We start from the raw sequence: 14248 nt of genomic DNA, 5'->3' as shown, positions 1-14248 counted from the left end.
AGTCTTTGTTCATATCACAGGTGGAAGGAAGCTGTGGGGGTGGGGCTCCAGGTCCTGATTGTGTGATAGCATTATAAATGGTTGAACTTTATAGAATTTCAAAATATTTCTTTCAATAAACCTCTTTGAAAGCAATACTAACAGCTGGCTGGACTGGTTACTGTGACACTACAAATATCACAACTAGTACAACTTCACAATAGCAATCCTGAGTCATCATGACTCAAACATGAAATAAATAAAAAAAGAAAAGAAAAGAAAAAAAAAAATGTATATATATATAAATATATATATATATATATATATATATATTAGAGGATAACAAATAGTTAATCTTTGTTACTCTTGTGGCTTTTTCAAAGACAGAATTATCGAATCTGAAAAAAATCGGCTGGAAGGCCGATAGATTTTATGGAGTGAATTCAAATCAATTATGGAACGAGGAAGAGATGACTTGGAATTTTTAAAAGCGTTGTTTATGGATAAAAGATTTACCATATAAAATAAAGACATTGGCAACAACACCCCTTATTAGCTGTTGGCTTATTGGTTGTTATTGTAATAACAAATAGTGGTCATAATAAAATAGGGTCAATTACATTGGCAGCATTGAATAGGTGAGTGCTCAAATTAGACCAAAGTTGTCTGTTTATTTATTCAAAGTTGAAAAAAATATAAATAAAAATAATAATAATAATAAAAATAATAATAATACATGTGACGTAGCCCTGGTGACGTGAGGCCTGAGCTGAACGTCTCCATTTCGGGCCACTAGAGGACGACGTCACCCAACTAACTGACGCCGAGACCCGGTCGCGTCGTTTTCCCCGATTTGTTCTTTCTTCTTTTACGTCCCCATCGAATTGACTGTCGTGACGTCATAGAATACGAGGAACGATTTAGAAAGTAAAAGACCTCCGCCTTTGTGGTAAATGTATGTGCCGTGACTTTAATTCTTGTTTTGAATAAACGTCAACCGACAAGTACAGTTGCGACGACAACAACAACAATAATAATAATAATAATAATAATAATAATAATAATGATAATAATAGTCGTGAACGTAATAACAATAAACCGTGATTCCGTGCCTATTGCTGTGTTTATCGCTCCGCCTCCTTCGCCACTTTTGTCCGCGTCTAAAGAATGAAAAATAAAAAAGTTCCCTCATCCCAATGACATTCAACCGCCGTCGGCGGCGGAGCGGAGGCGTCTTCCTGGGCCGTGGCCGTATTGAGACGCGGCTCCCCGCGGCCATTGGGCCCCGCGCCGCCCCGTACAAGGAGTCAAAACTCCCCCATTGCGCGCGCGGCGCGTCCGTCAGGGCGCGGCGGTGACGCGGCGCCGCCGCCGCGTATGGACGGCGCGACCCGCCGCTCGCGCCCCCAAGCACGCGTGCGATTGGCCGGCGCCCGCGTCGGTCCGCCAGCCCGGGCCGCGATTGGAGGGCCGGCGCCGCCGCCGCGCCCGCCGCGGCGGCGGCGCACTCGCGGGTGGGCGGTTCGTCGTGGTGACAGCGACGCACGGAGACTCCAGACAAACTGTCCCGAACCGTCGACTAAACGGTGAGTCGAGCCTCGAATCAACGCCCCGCGCCCGGCCCGGCGGGGCGGCGGGCGGGCGCTGGTTCCGGTTTCTCGCGGGTGTGCCTCCGCGTTTCGGGCGTGGGCGCCGGTGGGGGGGCGAATGTTTGAAGCCGAGACGCGACGGTGATTTTTGGGATGAGTGATCTCACGGCAGAGTGTCACGGCGCAGGAGCGGAGCCCTGCAAGCAAGCTTGACTGTCTCTCTCTCCCCCTCGCTCCCGCTCTCTCTCCCCCAGTTCTAAGAGCTTTATGGGACGTGGGAAAAACGCGTTGACATTGCCAAAGCAAATGGAAACGTTGATGTTGTGGTTAAAAAAAAAAAAAAAAGATACATAGATTAGTCAGTAAAAAAATAAAATAAAAAATTGTTGAAACATTGCTGTTAAAAATAATCTGTTCTCTCCCCCTCACGCCCCTCCCCACCCACCCATTCGTTTTGGAATGTGTCAAACAATATCTATCTATCTATCTATCTATCTATCTATCTATCTATCTATCTATCTATCTATCTATCTGTATCTATCTATCTATCTATCTGTCTATCTATCTGTATCTATCTATCTATCTATCTATCTATCTATCTATCTATCTGTATCTATCTATCTATCTATCTGTCTATCTATCTGTATCTATCTATCTATCTATCTATCTATCTATCTGTATCTATCTATCTATCTATCTATCTATCTATCTGTATCTATCTATCTATCTATCTATCTGTATCTATCTATCTATCTATCTATCTATCTATCTGTATCTATCTATCTATCTATCTGTATCTATCTATCTATCTATCTATCTGTATCTATCTATCTATCTATCTATCTGTATCTATCTGTCTGTCTGTCCATTTTGTCTCTGTTCATATATGCATGTGTTCATTATGTATTCATACTTACTTTGGGACTCTTCACGACTACACTTCGTTCATTCATATTTATCTCCAAGCAGCGTACGATGACCTTTTTCCTTAACCTTTAATGGCCGCCCCACGTTGGAACTTGGCCGTATCCAGCTCAAATTAAGCCGCAAGCGTAACAGGAGATGGTGAGACCCTTTGGAATTGTGGAATCCTGAGTATTGCGCCCTGCATCGTGCGCAGATGTAACGCTGTCATCAGGAAGTGATTCACTTTATCTATGACTTCCTGTATGTACGAGAGACGGTGCCTACGATAATGGAAACTGCAAATGATGATGCTGCTGCAGCTCATGATGTTTTTACGAAAGATCTGCTGAAAGTCAAAAGGGAACGTCGACTTGAGCGGCTTTCAAAAAACCCAAATAATTATCAGCGCCACATTGTGTGGAATGAGTTCAAGGATTGTTAGACACCAACACGTGCTTTTGTATTGGACTTATCAAGTTTATCGCTTTCGCCGCCGCTGTTGCTTCAAAGTTCAAGTTATTTTTATTTTTTTAAGACTGCGTTCACATGGAACACGCTGGACGGGAGGCCGCAAACCGAAAGTCACGGTAGTGGACGACAGCATGGCCGCAGACCAGCAGAGGACACCGGAAACGGTGCACAGCATTTGCCGTGCAAAGTTCAAATAGTTTAACTTTTTTGCCGTCCTCTGCGACAGAATTGCAGCTGGATGTCACTGCGCACGTCTGCTGCGGCTGCCGGAGTTTTGGAGTGGGACCCGGTAGATGCCGCTTTCTCTGGACTGTCGCACTTAAATGGCTTAAATAAAAACCCTGGAATGATATTAAAGTAGTTTCTTCTGTTTATTGATTGCATCCTTTTTGGTGCTTGTAGCGAGGAAGCAGACGGAGGATTTGGACGCGGTGGTGCTACGTGGCGCGGTTGGTCCGGTGATAAAGTTGCAGCTCCAGGATATTACTTATATAATATCCATAAAATATAATATATTATGTAATTATTTATTAATTATATTATTCATATCATTAAATATGAATAATTAATAATAAAAGAAGGACTTCTATTGCCAGTGGAAACCAGGTGCATAACAATATCCATATACAGTATCTTTCCATAATGTGAAATAATCCATTGCCAAACCTACTTGGAGATGAATATGATACTTCATAGCAGCTTGTGTGAAGTTAACCAACTATGAATGACAATACATTTGGAGGGAATTTAACAATTAAGTTTGCAATAAAATATTAATAGTAAGCTGCATTTTTATACTTACATGCATTACTAAAATTTAGATGTATAATAACAGACATAAAATAATTTTGTTTAATATATTTAATATATTTTATTCTGTGTGTTCTCTGAGTCTGTGTACATACTTAACATATCATCACGTTTTACCGTGGTAACGTCCCCTCGCTCCCCCGTGCCTCTCAGAAAGCGCTGTTTGCCGTCTACTGTGTTCCATGTGAATGCAGCAGTAGGCGTGCGCACGCTAAAACCCGCTCATACACAGTATGTGTCACTGCACTTCGAGCACTACAGCTCTTTTGGGGGGTTTTAAATTGTGTATTGGAAATTGATGACAGAAATAAAACGAGGGAACGGCGGCAGAGAGAGAGGATTATCTTTGTGATCAGAGAGGTCTCCCTCTCTCTTTATCTCTCCCCCTCTCTCTCTTTCTCCAGATTACTCTTTCAATCCTCCCCAGCCCGGCCAGATTACTGAGCCAGGAATCTGAGGTGGGTCTGATCTCTGGTCCCTGAGTAATTCATCATGGACCCAATCCAGCCACATCCCTAAATGTTCCCACAGCCCGCCAAGCGGGGAAATCAGGTCTTAGGCCCAACAGTAGTTATATCATACGATGTAGAGCTGTCGGAGATGTTCTTTAGTCGCTTTGGTGGTGGTCTCTGAATTAATTCTTGTGAGCACTGAGCATTTCAATTGATTTGAATCTCCTAGATAATTGGGTACAAAATCCACAATTTTAAATTCCAGAGCTTCAAATAACATACCCCTCCTTGGAAAAGAAAACAGTGTTTCGAAGGCCATTCTAACACATGACCCCTGGTCATGGCAGTGGCCTGTTCTGTGCCATTCATTCACCAAATGACATGGAGGGTTTATCTTTGATGAGCGTCAATAACCAGACCTCGCAGCCTTCCCTGGTATCCTGATTCAAAGGCAAACTTCAGCTGTCAACACAAACTTGAGTAATGAAGTCGATGAAGTTTGTCCAAATGTATTACTGAGCAGTGGAGTCGATTAAGCAGACAATTTCATTGAGAAATCAGGGGCATTGTCGATCAGTTAGTTGCCTATAAAGAATAAAATGTCTGGTGTTTAGTGGTTCCATATTGAAAGTACTGCTTTTGAAAAAAACAAAAAAAAACAGATGTACTGTACATCTCTGAATCATCAAACTATTCAAATAACTGTTTCCATTGAGCCTCTTATTTGTGGGCTTGTTTGTTATCACTGTATATTCTGTGAATTCAATTTTAAGTGATTATAAAGGTTCACCCACTTATAAGGCTTGCTGATGCCTTTCTGCTATTAAAGGGCACCTCTGACTGCTTTCCCACCCAAATTCTCTCCAAAAAAACATAGGGGTGTGGTTAGTAATTGGATATGCATTTGCAACACTATGGCAATTGGCGGTGACAGAAGCCAATTCTCACCAACACTACACTTAGTGTCAATAATGGAGCGTGAAACCGCCGAAACGCAAGGATCCAGTTGGATCCAGTTGGAGGACTCCGCCCCCCCCCCCCCCCCCCCCCCCAAAAAGAGGCAGAACGAGTGTGAAGTAACGGTTTTATTATATGGCAAGCGGGTGTGCCAGCTCGGATAATGACACGTCACTTTTTTCCAAGTGTTGTTTCAACAATAGCTTGAAATTTTGAACGTTTGATTTCAAAATCCAGTATTTGTCTAAAACGTGTGGAGACGGTTGTCCAACGGAAAGTCCTAAAAAAACAAAAAACAAATAGCTTGTAAACTCTCACAACCCATCACATCGCACAAAGTTGATCTTTTCGCTGTATCACAGATATGATGCAGTCTCCTGTCTGTTCTCCTGCTTGATATAGCCAATTTCCATGTGCACAATTCTAGACTAAGATAAATGCTAAAACAACAATCTGATATTTACATTAGCAGCAGATGATTAACATTTATTCAGCTATGAGTCTCCACCGACGGAAAGATATAGCTGGAACCGTCGAAGTAACCTCTCGTGAAAAACCCAAAACGTCTCCTTTTTTTATCCGCCACATCTGTTTATTATTTCCCCCCGAAAATGTTGAAAGCGATAGGAATTGTGTTGGAAGTGTTGGCCTGAGTGTCTTTCGCCGTGTGCTTTCTTTACTTTTTTTTTCTTCCGACAGATATCCAGACTGAAAATTGGTCAAATCTGAGTGAACCGTGAAACCAAGGATCACATCGCGGGGCTCCAGACTGCGATCGTTTAGTCACATTTTTTGCGAGGCCGCGCTACTGAATTTCATAACTGGGAGCACCAGCACGACTTGCAAATGTGTCGACCGTTTTTCAGAATCATCACCCTATATCATGTGAAACACTAGGAGGGAGCGAGATGGAGAGCTGAGGCTCTTGCAGTGTCCATATCAACACTGACCGCCGCATATTGATTTTAGATATATTTTTGACTATTTGAAATGGGCAAGATCTTATTTCATTGCTGAGCATCACTCTCTCTCTCTCTCTCTCTCTCTCTCTTTCTTAGAATCACACACGCACGCACACACACACACACACACACACACACACGTCTGTGAATAGCCCCTTCCTCTCCGTGGACACTCTGAATCAAAACGTGATCGTGCGTGGGATGTTTGTGTTAGATAGCGAAACCTTGCGCTGCCACTATGGCACCGGTTCCCATACCATCGGTATCTACCGCTTCCCTCTCCCGTGCCGCTCGAGGCGAACGGCAGCGGCGCTCGTCGGTGTCACGTCATGGTCGCTTAGCGAATCACGGATAACGGTCGGTTCATTCAAACTGTCAGGTGTTTGTTAGCGTGGAACTTGGGAAGAGTAATTAAGGACAAATGGGTTAAGTTCATAGAAAATCTCTAGAATAGCACCAATCTAAAAAAAACAAAATAGCACCGATGTAAAACGGATCATTTACTGAATGACTTTTTTTGTTAAAGCACGACCTCACTTTGACTCTCTCCTTAAAAATAACACAGCACATTGTTATTTCTGTAAATTGTCTATTACGAAAGCATTTATCAGTAATACAGTTTAGATGGAAAAATATATGAATGTGTCGCATTGACTGTCGATTTCAGTTCTGCTCCTAAATTTTGTGCTGGTGCTCCAAAAATTGATATGAGTGAGCACCAGTGCTTCTAGTGCAAAATGTTAGTCTGGAGCCCTGCACCCGGTTCAATACCCTTTTAGCCATTATGGGCCTGTCGGAATCGTCATCTTCAAATACAACATTGACTCTACACTTAGAATGTCTGGCAACATTGACCTGAAATTGCGGTTGTCAGTTCCATGCCGAGTTCAGGCGACGTGATTATGGCTTGATTTTCCACTCGCCGATAGGTTTTTCGAGATCCCTGGGCAAAGCCCTTGATCAGAGGAATATATCAAGCAGATATCGGCGAGATACCGAGCAGGTTTCATATCTGGAGTGACGCAACGAGCTACAGCCAATGAGAGCAGATACAGGGTTTTTTTTTTTTTATATATTTCTTATTTAAATTCTGCTTGTATTCGTTTTTTGTTTTTTTTACAGTGATCAACAATATAATAAAAAATAATCCTGTCCCAGGCATGGTATCCCATCATTTCTGGTGACACTTCTCTCGTGTGTTTTCGTGACAAAGCGTAGTTGGGAGACCCGACAGACTCGTCGCAAAGATCTTGTAATGTGTGGCCCCTGTGGCCGATCAGTCATGTAGTGTGAACCCACAAGACCGCAAGGTTCCCGATCACAAGACAGAAAGTGCTGTAGTGTGAACAGCACAGCGATCTGACCACTTTGAAAGTTGTGTAGCGTGTCCACGGCATTTGTGTCTTTCCCTTTGAGAAAAGCCGTGATTGGGCTCTTAGTGACAGTAAACACAAGTATGAATGGAGGAAAGAATGGGAGAGGGAGAGAGAGGGCGAGGGAGAGAGAGTGAGAGAGAGAGAGAGAGAATAAAATGTCGACAGGGAGACCCTCAAGTAATCCCGGTGGAACGTCAAGGATTCGGAGTGCTCTCAAGCGCTGTTCCCACCGGACTTCCTCTCCACCCGTCCTCTTAGCCGACCGCTGCCTCCACCCGTCCTGCTCTGATCTCATTCTCTGCGCCCTCATGTCTGCCAAAGCAGTGCCACTTAGCCCTTTCACACGGCTCTCCGTTTTGATACCAAACTAACCGGAGATTACGATTCAATTCGACTGCGATGTTGCTGTCAGATGGGAACGGTCCGCGGAGCAGAAGTCGAGGGCGAGGGCGCGCGGATCGCATCTGAACCTTTGGAGCTTGCGTCTGTTTGCCTCCTCAATAACTGACTCTGTGTCAGCTTTTGTTGATTTGTGTCTGTCTACTACTGTATGTGTGCAGTGGATTGCTGCCAAACCCTGGCGTAGAATGGATGTGGTGGTTCGGACGGGAGGTTGATGAAGTGTGCTTGATGAAAAACCACACAGCGCACTGTAAATAATTTAATATCATACTTATCCAGTAACAGATTATGTTTTCTGCTCAAAATCTGCTCAAAAAGAGTTAAAGGTGCAATAGACAACTTCTCAACTCCCCCCGTAGTGTTTCCAAGTCGTATAACTGTGTGCGACGCTGTTGCAAAGACAACCAGCTCGCTTTACGTTTTCATCAGAGCGTAGGACCGTGAAGTAATGCACTGCAAGAAAACCTGCTCTTTGTTAAGATTATCAACGGACAATGGATCGTTTGCTTGTTTCTGGCTGTTTGCGTTAGCTTGTGTAGCTAGCATTAGCAACATGGCTAACGCTACCAGTAGCAGCCCAGCCACTCTCCAAATCAAGAAACAACCGTAAGAATCCCAATTTGTTCGAGAAGCCCCAATCTCAGTGCTACGATAAAAGGCAGAGTAAAACATGCGGTAGTATTAATAAGTATGCAGGTTGTGTGACTCCAACTGAAAGAATCCAGGAGAAAGAATGCCAACTGAAAGTCTGCTAGGAACACTCTCAAGTCTTGGAGCGCTCTCCGTCAAGTGAATGCCTGTCCGAGGTTCACTCTTATTTTACATCTGTTTCTATCATCCTTCCTCTTCTCCTACTTTGCCTCCTCCGTCAACGGGTAGAGTTTCCACTGCCACTTCGGTTGTTCCACTGTCCACCATCCTCCGCTACTGGTTCCACAATTGGTGACTCACTGCCGTACACTGATCCTTCATTGAATTCATTTTTTTTTTTTTTTTAAGATATATTTTTGGGCATTTTTCATGCTTTATTTGATAGTGACAGTGCAGGGAGAAAGGGGACAGAAAGGGAGGAGGACATGCAGCAAATGGCCACGTGCTGGAATGAAACATGGGCCCCTGCTGTAAGGACTCAGCCTTATGTACGGTCCGCCATACAAGCGGTGATGTCGAGGCTTATAGGGAACCAATCTGTGGGTCGTTGATGTCATTATTATATAGGTATGACACTGTGCAGTTCAACATTAACTTCATAATGATAAGTTTAAACAAAAGTTGTCTGTTGGTTCTTCAGGAAATCCAAATACTAAGAATTCAACGTTGGGGGCTGGCCTGACGAGACACTGAGGGAACACTGTCTTCGTCAAGTCAACAGCATCGTTCAGCCCAGGCTGTGTCGATGGGGGGCCAGGAAAAACCTATTTCCTCATGTGCTTTTAACGGTGTTTCCTCCGTGGACTGCTTGGCCTGCGCCCAGCATGAAGCCTGGAGTTGGTCTTTTAGCACGCTTTCACACCTATAGTTTGCGAGACTTGGTGCAATTCAAGAGCAAGTTTCTACTTTGTTGAATTTTCTTGTGTTAAGCGAACTAAAATCTGTCAACAAATGGCACGTGGTCATACGGGTCGTTATACTGGACAGAAAAGGGAGGGAGAATGAATCCGTTCAGCGGTGATTAAGGCTGTACCCGACTTACAATTCTGTCGAATCGATGTTGGCCGTTCCGTGCGAATATTCTTCCTATTGGCGACATAGGCCATCCCAAGGTGGGGGCGCATTTTTGCGCACCTGTCTCCCCGGGGTGCATCTCCTCCGCGGGGTGCCGTCGATCGGCACGCCAGACCAGTGTGTTTTTGTTTTAGATGTAGGTTACTTTACGCCCCCTCATGGAACGAAACAAGTGCGTACGGAACGAAACCGTGCGTAACGGAGACACTTTGTCCGTGGCTCTCTCCCCGATCACCCCCTCTCCATGTGTTATACGCACAAAATAATCTTCACGAGTCACGCCCTGTTGCCGAAAACGAAAGAAAACAGCTGCTCGACTTGAAGAATCTCAGGCGACTGACGGGCTCTCCGGCTGATGATTCGACTCGTGGACTTTCAGGGCACTCACTCCTCTTCCCTTGTGACAGCTTGAATCGCAAACACTAAAAAGCAATAACACAACAGGCACTACAAATGTCGGCGCAAAGCTGGAAATTAGAGCCGTTGAACTCAGTACAGCAGCTCTGATCAGGCGCACTGGCCGTCTTTTTCAGTCTTTACACAGTGACCTATCCGCGCTCTCACACATCCGTTTACCTTTGTCCGTGAAGGCGTTCGACTTTTCATTCATCTAAAAAAACTCTGTGGTTTCCAGTAGCAAGTGAAATCCACATCAGCTTTCAACTTTCGTAGTGGTATGTGCCTCCGTTTTAACGAGAAGCCTTGTGCCACGGGGGTGGTGAAGAGGGATGGTGTCAAGGCGTAATGCAGGAAAAGAAAAGAAAAGCATGAATGAGGGACAACCGCTTTCCGGCACAAAATCACAGTCATGGACAATGATGGAGCCACAGCAGCCGATTGCGATTGTGATCCCAGCTTTCGTTATTATGAGAAGAAGAGAAGAACAGTGGAAACACAAGCGTCCGTTTTCAAACCAGGTGTACTGTATTTTGGTTTGCTCTCTATATTAGGTCCAACTCGGAACCAGACCGAGTTCCATCTTTTCAGGGGGACAGTTGTTTGATTGTTTGGTGCGCGCCAGAGTTTGAATGCGTGTTCTCACCTCTCCAAAAGAACCGCACCCAGAGGGTAAATGGTGCCATGGTTCGATTAAAATGGACCAAACAGGGGTTGTGTGAAAGCACCCTTAGGAACTTTGTACCGGAATACTAGGGGGCCATTCCTGTCAATATGGCTTGCAAATGGTGTCATAACAACAAAGATTTTGCATCAAATGTGAAATTCTACATTGTTAAATTGGTGTTTTTTTTTTTTTGTTTGTTTTTTTTTTTTTCTCAAAACCGTCTCCAACCAAATCATCTATCGGAAAAGATTTGAGCTGGAAGAATAAAAATTTCTTCAGAAAGGATGATCGGTTGAGGTTGACAGGAAACTGTAACATTTTATGCCCGGAGCAGCAAAATGTCGAGAACCCGAGCTCGGGGACCTGCCCCTAAAAGTCTCTGTATGGTACTGTAGAGGGAAAGTGAGACCCGGAACACGGTAAACTGCACTTATGCGTTTTATATTCTTAGATTTTTCCTAGTGGATTAAAGAAAAAAATGTCTGTCATCAATGTCAATTGTCAACCATGTCTGATAGACAATTGTATCGTTTAATAGGCCCAGGCCTATACTACAGCCCTGTAGTGATAGATCATCAAATTGATCTAGTACTAACTTTGGGGTTGGATTGCTGATTTCTGTTGTTTTCAGTCAAATATTTTTAATGGCTTGGTTTCAAAATGTATTCTAAATGTATTCTATGTATTTTGTAAAATATATAATGATAGAATTCTTTATAGTGAGAGATCAGGCTGTGCCTATATTTTTTAACGGAATCATAAATCAAATTTTCTAGCCTTTAACTTAGTTACTTAATGTCTGTATAAATCATATTAGCTTTGATCATATTAGATAAGATGCATTATTTGTGGAATGGAGGCAAAAGGCAATATTTGGTGGTGTCATAGGAATCTTAATAAAAAAACAAATTCTTGCTCCCATTATTGGAAGATACACACTATTGTGACGGTATGCATGCCTTTGGCGGGTGGCCAAGCTTGTGGGCCGTGTTCGTCCCCCGTCTTGTGGAGGTGCGGGGAGGGGAGCTTAGGGAAAGCTCAAGCGGAAGCCCCAGGCAGTACATTATGGGATGCGTGCTTTACTCGTATGACAAAAATGCAGCCTGAGCGCGTGAGGCAGGGGACAGAGGTGAGTCTGGTGAAGGTCGAGGCCTCGGATGTGAGAGGGAGGGCAGAGACACAGAGTCACACCAACTTTGTTTGGCCGAGGTTACTGAAGTTGCCACTGTGGTCCCAACTTGTTAATAGCGTTTGTTCGATCGGCTGGCGTGCTGTCAGCGCGAGACAATGTGCCCCAGACAGGGTTGGGAGGGGGCGGCATTTATGATCGGATGTGTTGCCGTGAGGGTGGATCAATTCTCAGATACCGGCTGTGTATGTGTGTGTGTGTGTGTGTGTGTGTGGTTGGGGTGTATCAATCTGACCTACATGAACCCATTTGACACCAAGCTGTTTGCCATGTAGTTAAAAGTGGCTCCAACCACCATTGATTCATCGGTGGTAATAGCATCGTGCAGCACGTTAATCATATAGAAGCCAATAGATTGGGTTTGGGGGGAGCATGGGTTCTGGTTCTGATGTTGAACAAGCGGCCCTTTGATTTCACCGCCCGCTGCTTTCAGGAAGCACAGTCTCTCTAGTTTCTTAAAGCTGACACTGAGTTGGAACACTGGTTTGTGTTGGCTGTGTTACACACCGAGCAGTGCACAATCTTCTCTTGGTGTCCAGGCTTGTCAAGAACTGTCAGAACCTGCTTGATTTTGATTTTAATGCAGACTCATTCGGCTCTCGTGCCGCATCAAATCAGAATCGCCAAGTGTCGTGTTTGCGGGTGGCTCGGTGGAAAAATATGAGTATGGGCTCGACGGATGGAGTCGACATAGGAGCCATTGAAATGTGTAATGGTGCGTCACATTGTTTGTCCTACATGGAGAACTCTTTACAGTGCTTCATACCCTCCTTTACTGAAAATTTGTCCTGGTTTAACACATTCTACTCCTCTAGTTACACTGACATCCAGAGGAACTTCACCACAAATGCTTTCAGTCGTATCATTATATGAAATATTAAAGGATAGCTTTGCCGGTTTTTAACCCAGGCTGAAAAGGAGACTATCCACAGCACAGCCTTGTGCTGCGGATAGCTATTAAGATGGGAAACAACATTTTAAGGCAGTCTTTGCGCTACTATGAGTTGAAACTAGTGTTTCACAGTTTCTTATTTACAGGGTGGCTGCGGGTCCATAAAAATACTTAAATTCACATTCAATTCAGATTCACACAATTCACACTTAAAAAGTATTAATTTGTCTTAAATTCAGATTGGATGGGTGCTAAATGTTTTGAAGTCACATCGCCACCGCCAGAATTTCCGTTATGCGCGCAATGCCCCTTTTTTCGCCCCCTCCATGCATTTAGATCCCATAATGCAATTGGTCTGCAACGTTAAACTCAGCTCTTGACAGCCAGCCAGCCAGCCAGCTTGTTAGTTTATGGAAATGGAAAATGCAAGTTTAACAACAAATGGCTTGAGAATAACGATTACTGGTAGTGTTTAAAGCCTGGAGACGGCCTGGAAATGCTGACCAAGCAAACTGCTCTGCATGTCGAAGGCGTTTTAAACTTGGGACAATGGGGATCAAGGCGGTGGAATCGCACATGCAAAGGGTGACGCTCAGAGTATGCAAGAGCCTGCCACCAGACTACTGCTCCACTCTTTCCACCGCTGGCCAAGGATGTTACCACGGATGTTACGATGGGAAATCCACCGCCAACAGGTTTGGTTCTCATTAGGGCTGCGATGGATCACAAAACTCACGGGTCAGATCGTATCACGGTTTTGAGTCATGGATCGGATCATTTTTCGGATCATCTTAACAAAAAGGGGGGAGACAAATATAACTTTGCTTTCCATTTATTCTGTAAAACACTTAAAGCGAGGAAGTTTCGCCCATGGCCTGAAATGAAAAAAAATATTCAAGATGTCCAATGTTTAAATAAAATCTTAAAATATATAAAATATTCAATACTCAATTGTTTAAATTAAAGTGCAACATGAGGCACACTGATACCTTCTTCCTTTTAATATGGTAGTGAATGAAAAATATGATTATATAGCTGAATTTGATTCCAATAAGTAACCAGTATCATGTTCAACTTCTCACGTTTATAACAAACTAAATGTCATGAAAATCGCTTCAGAATCAAGCGAGGTACAGTTGATTTTGTAGAGAAGCCTGCATCTCTCACCACACATGGTATCTGTTTACTCGTGGATCTTGAGCACTCCAACATGGAGGACGAGCGGACGCAAAGCGGCGACGTTTGCCTCACGATACGTCGTAAAGTAGCAGCAACACAGCGAGCCGAACCGTAAACCAGTCACTGCCCTTCAGAGTAGAACACAGCACGCATCTGTCTTTATCTTCTTTTCACTGCAGCGCTGCGTCCAGATTCATGGAATTATCACTTTAAATAGTAACAGCGGCAGTAAAACTGTATTTCACTATCATGGGTACACATCTTGCAGTTAATCCGACCCGTAGGGATCATCTACG

At 44.0% G+C, this 14248-nt stretch overlaps 1 protein-coding gene across 3 annotated transcripts in view; it reads left to right on the top strand.

Moving 5' to 3' along the window:
- Positions 1-1503: 1503 nt before the first annotated feature.
- LOC307245227 (uncharacterized protein) overlaps positions 1504-14248 on the top strand; it is a 112712-nt gene continuing 99967 nt past the window's right edge. For all 3 annotated transcript variants that reach the window (XM_080020689.1, XM_080020690.1, XM_080020688.1), the window contains exon 1: positions 1504-1565. The gene's annotated coding sequence lies outside the window, so the exon portion shown is untranslated. The remainder of the gene's footprint in view (positions 1566-14248) is intronic.

The sequence above is a fragment of the Zeus faber genome (assembly GCF_960531495.2).
Source record: "Zeus faber genome assembly, chromosome: 19".
Classification (NCBI taxonomy): Eukaryota; Metazoa; Chordata; class Actinopteri; order Zeiformes; family Zeidae; genus Zeus; species Zeus faber.
This window is presented reverse-complemented; position numbering and strand designations above follow the sequence as displayed.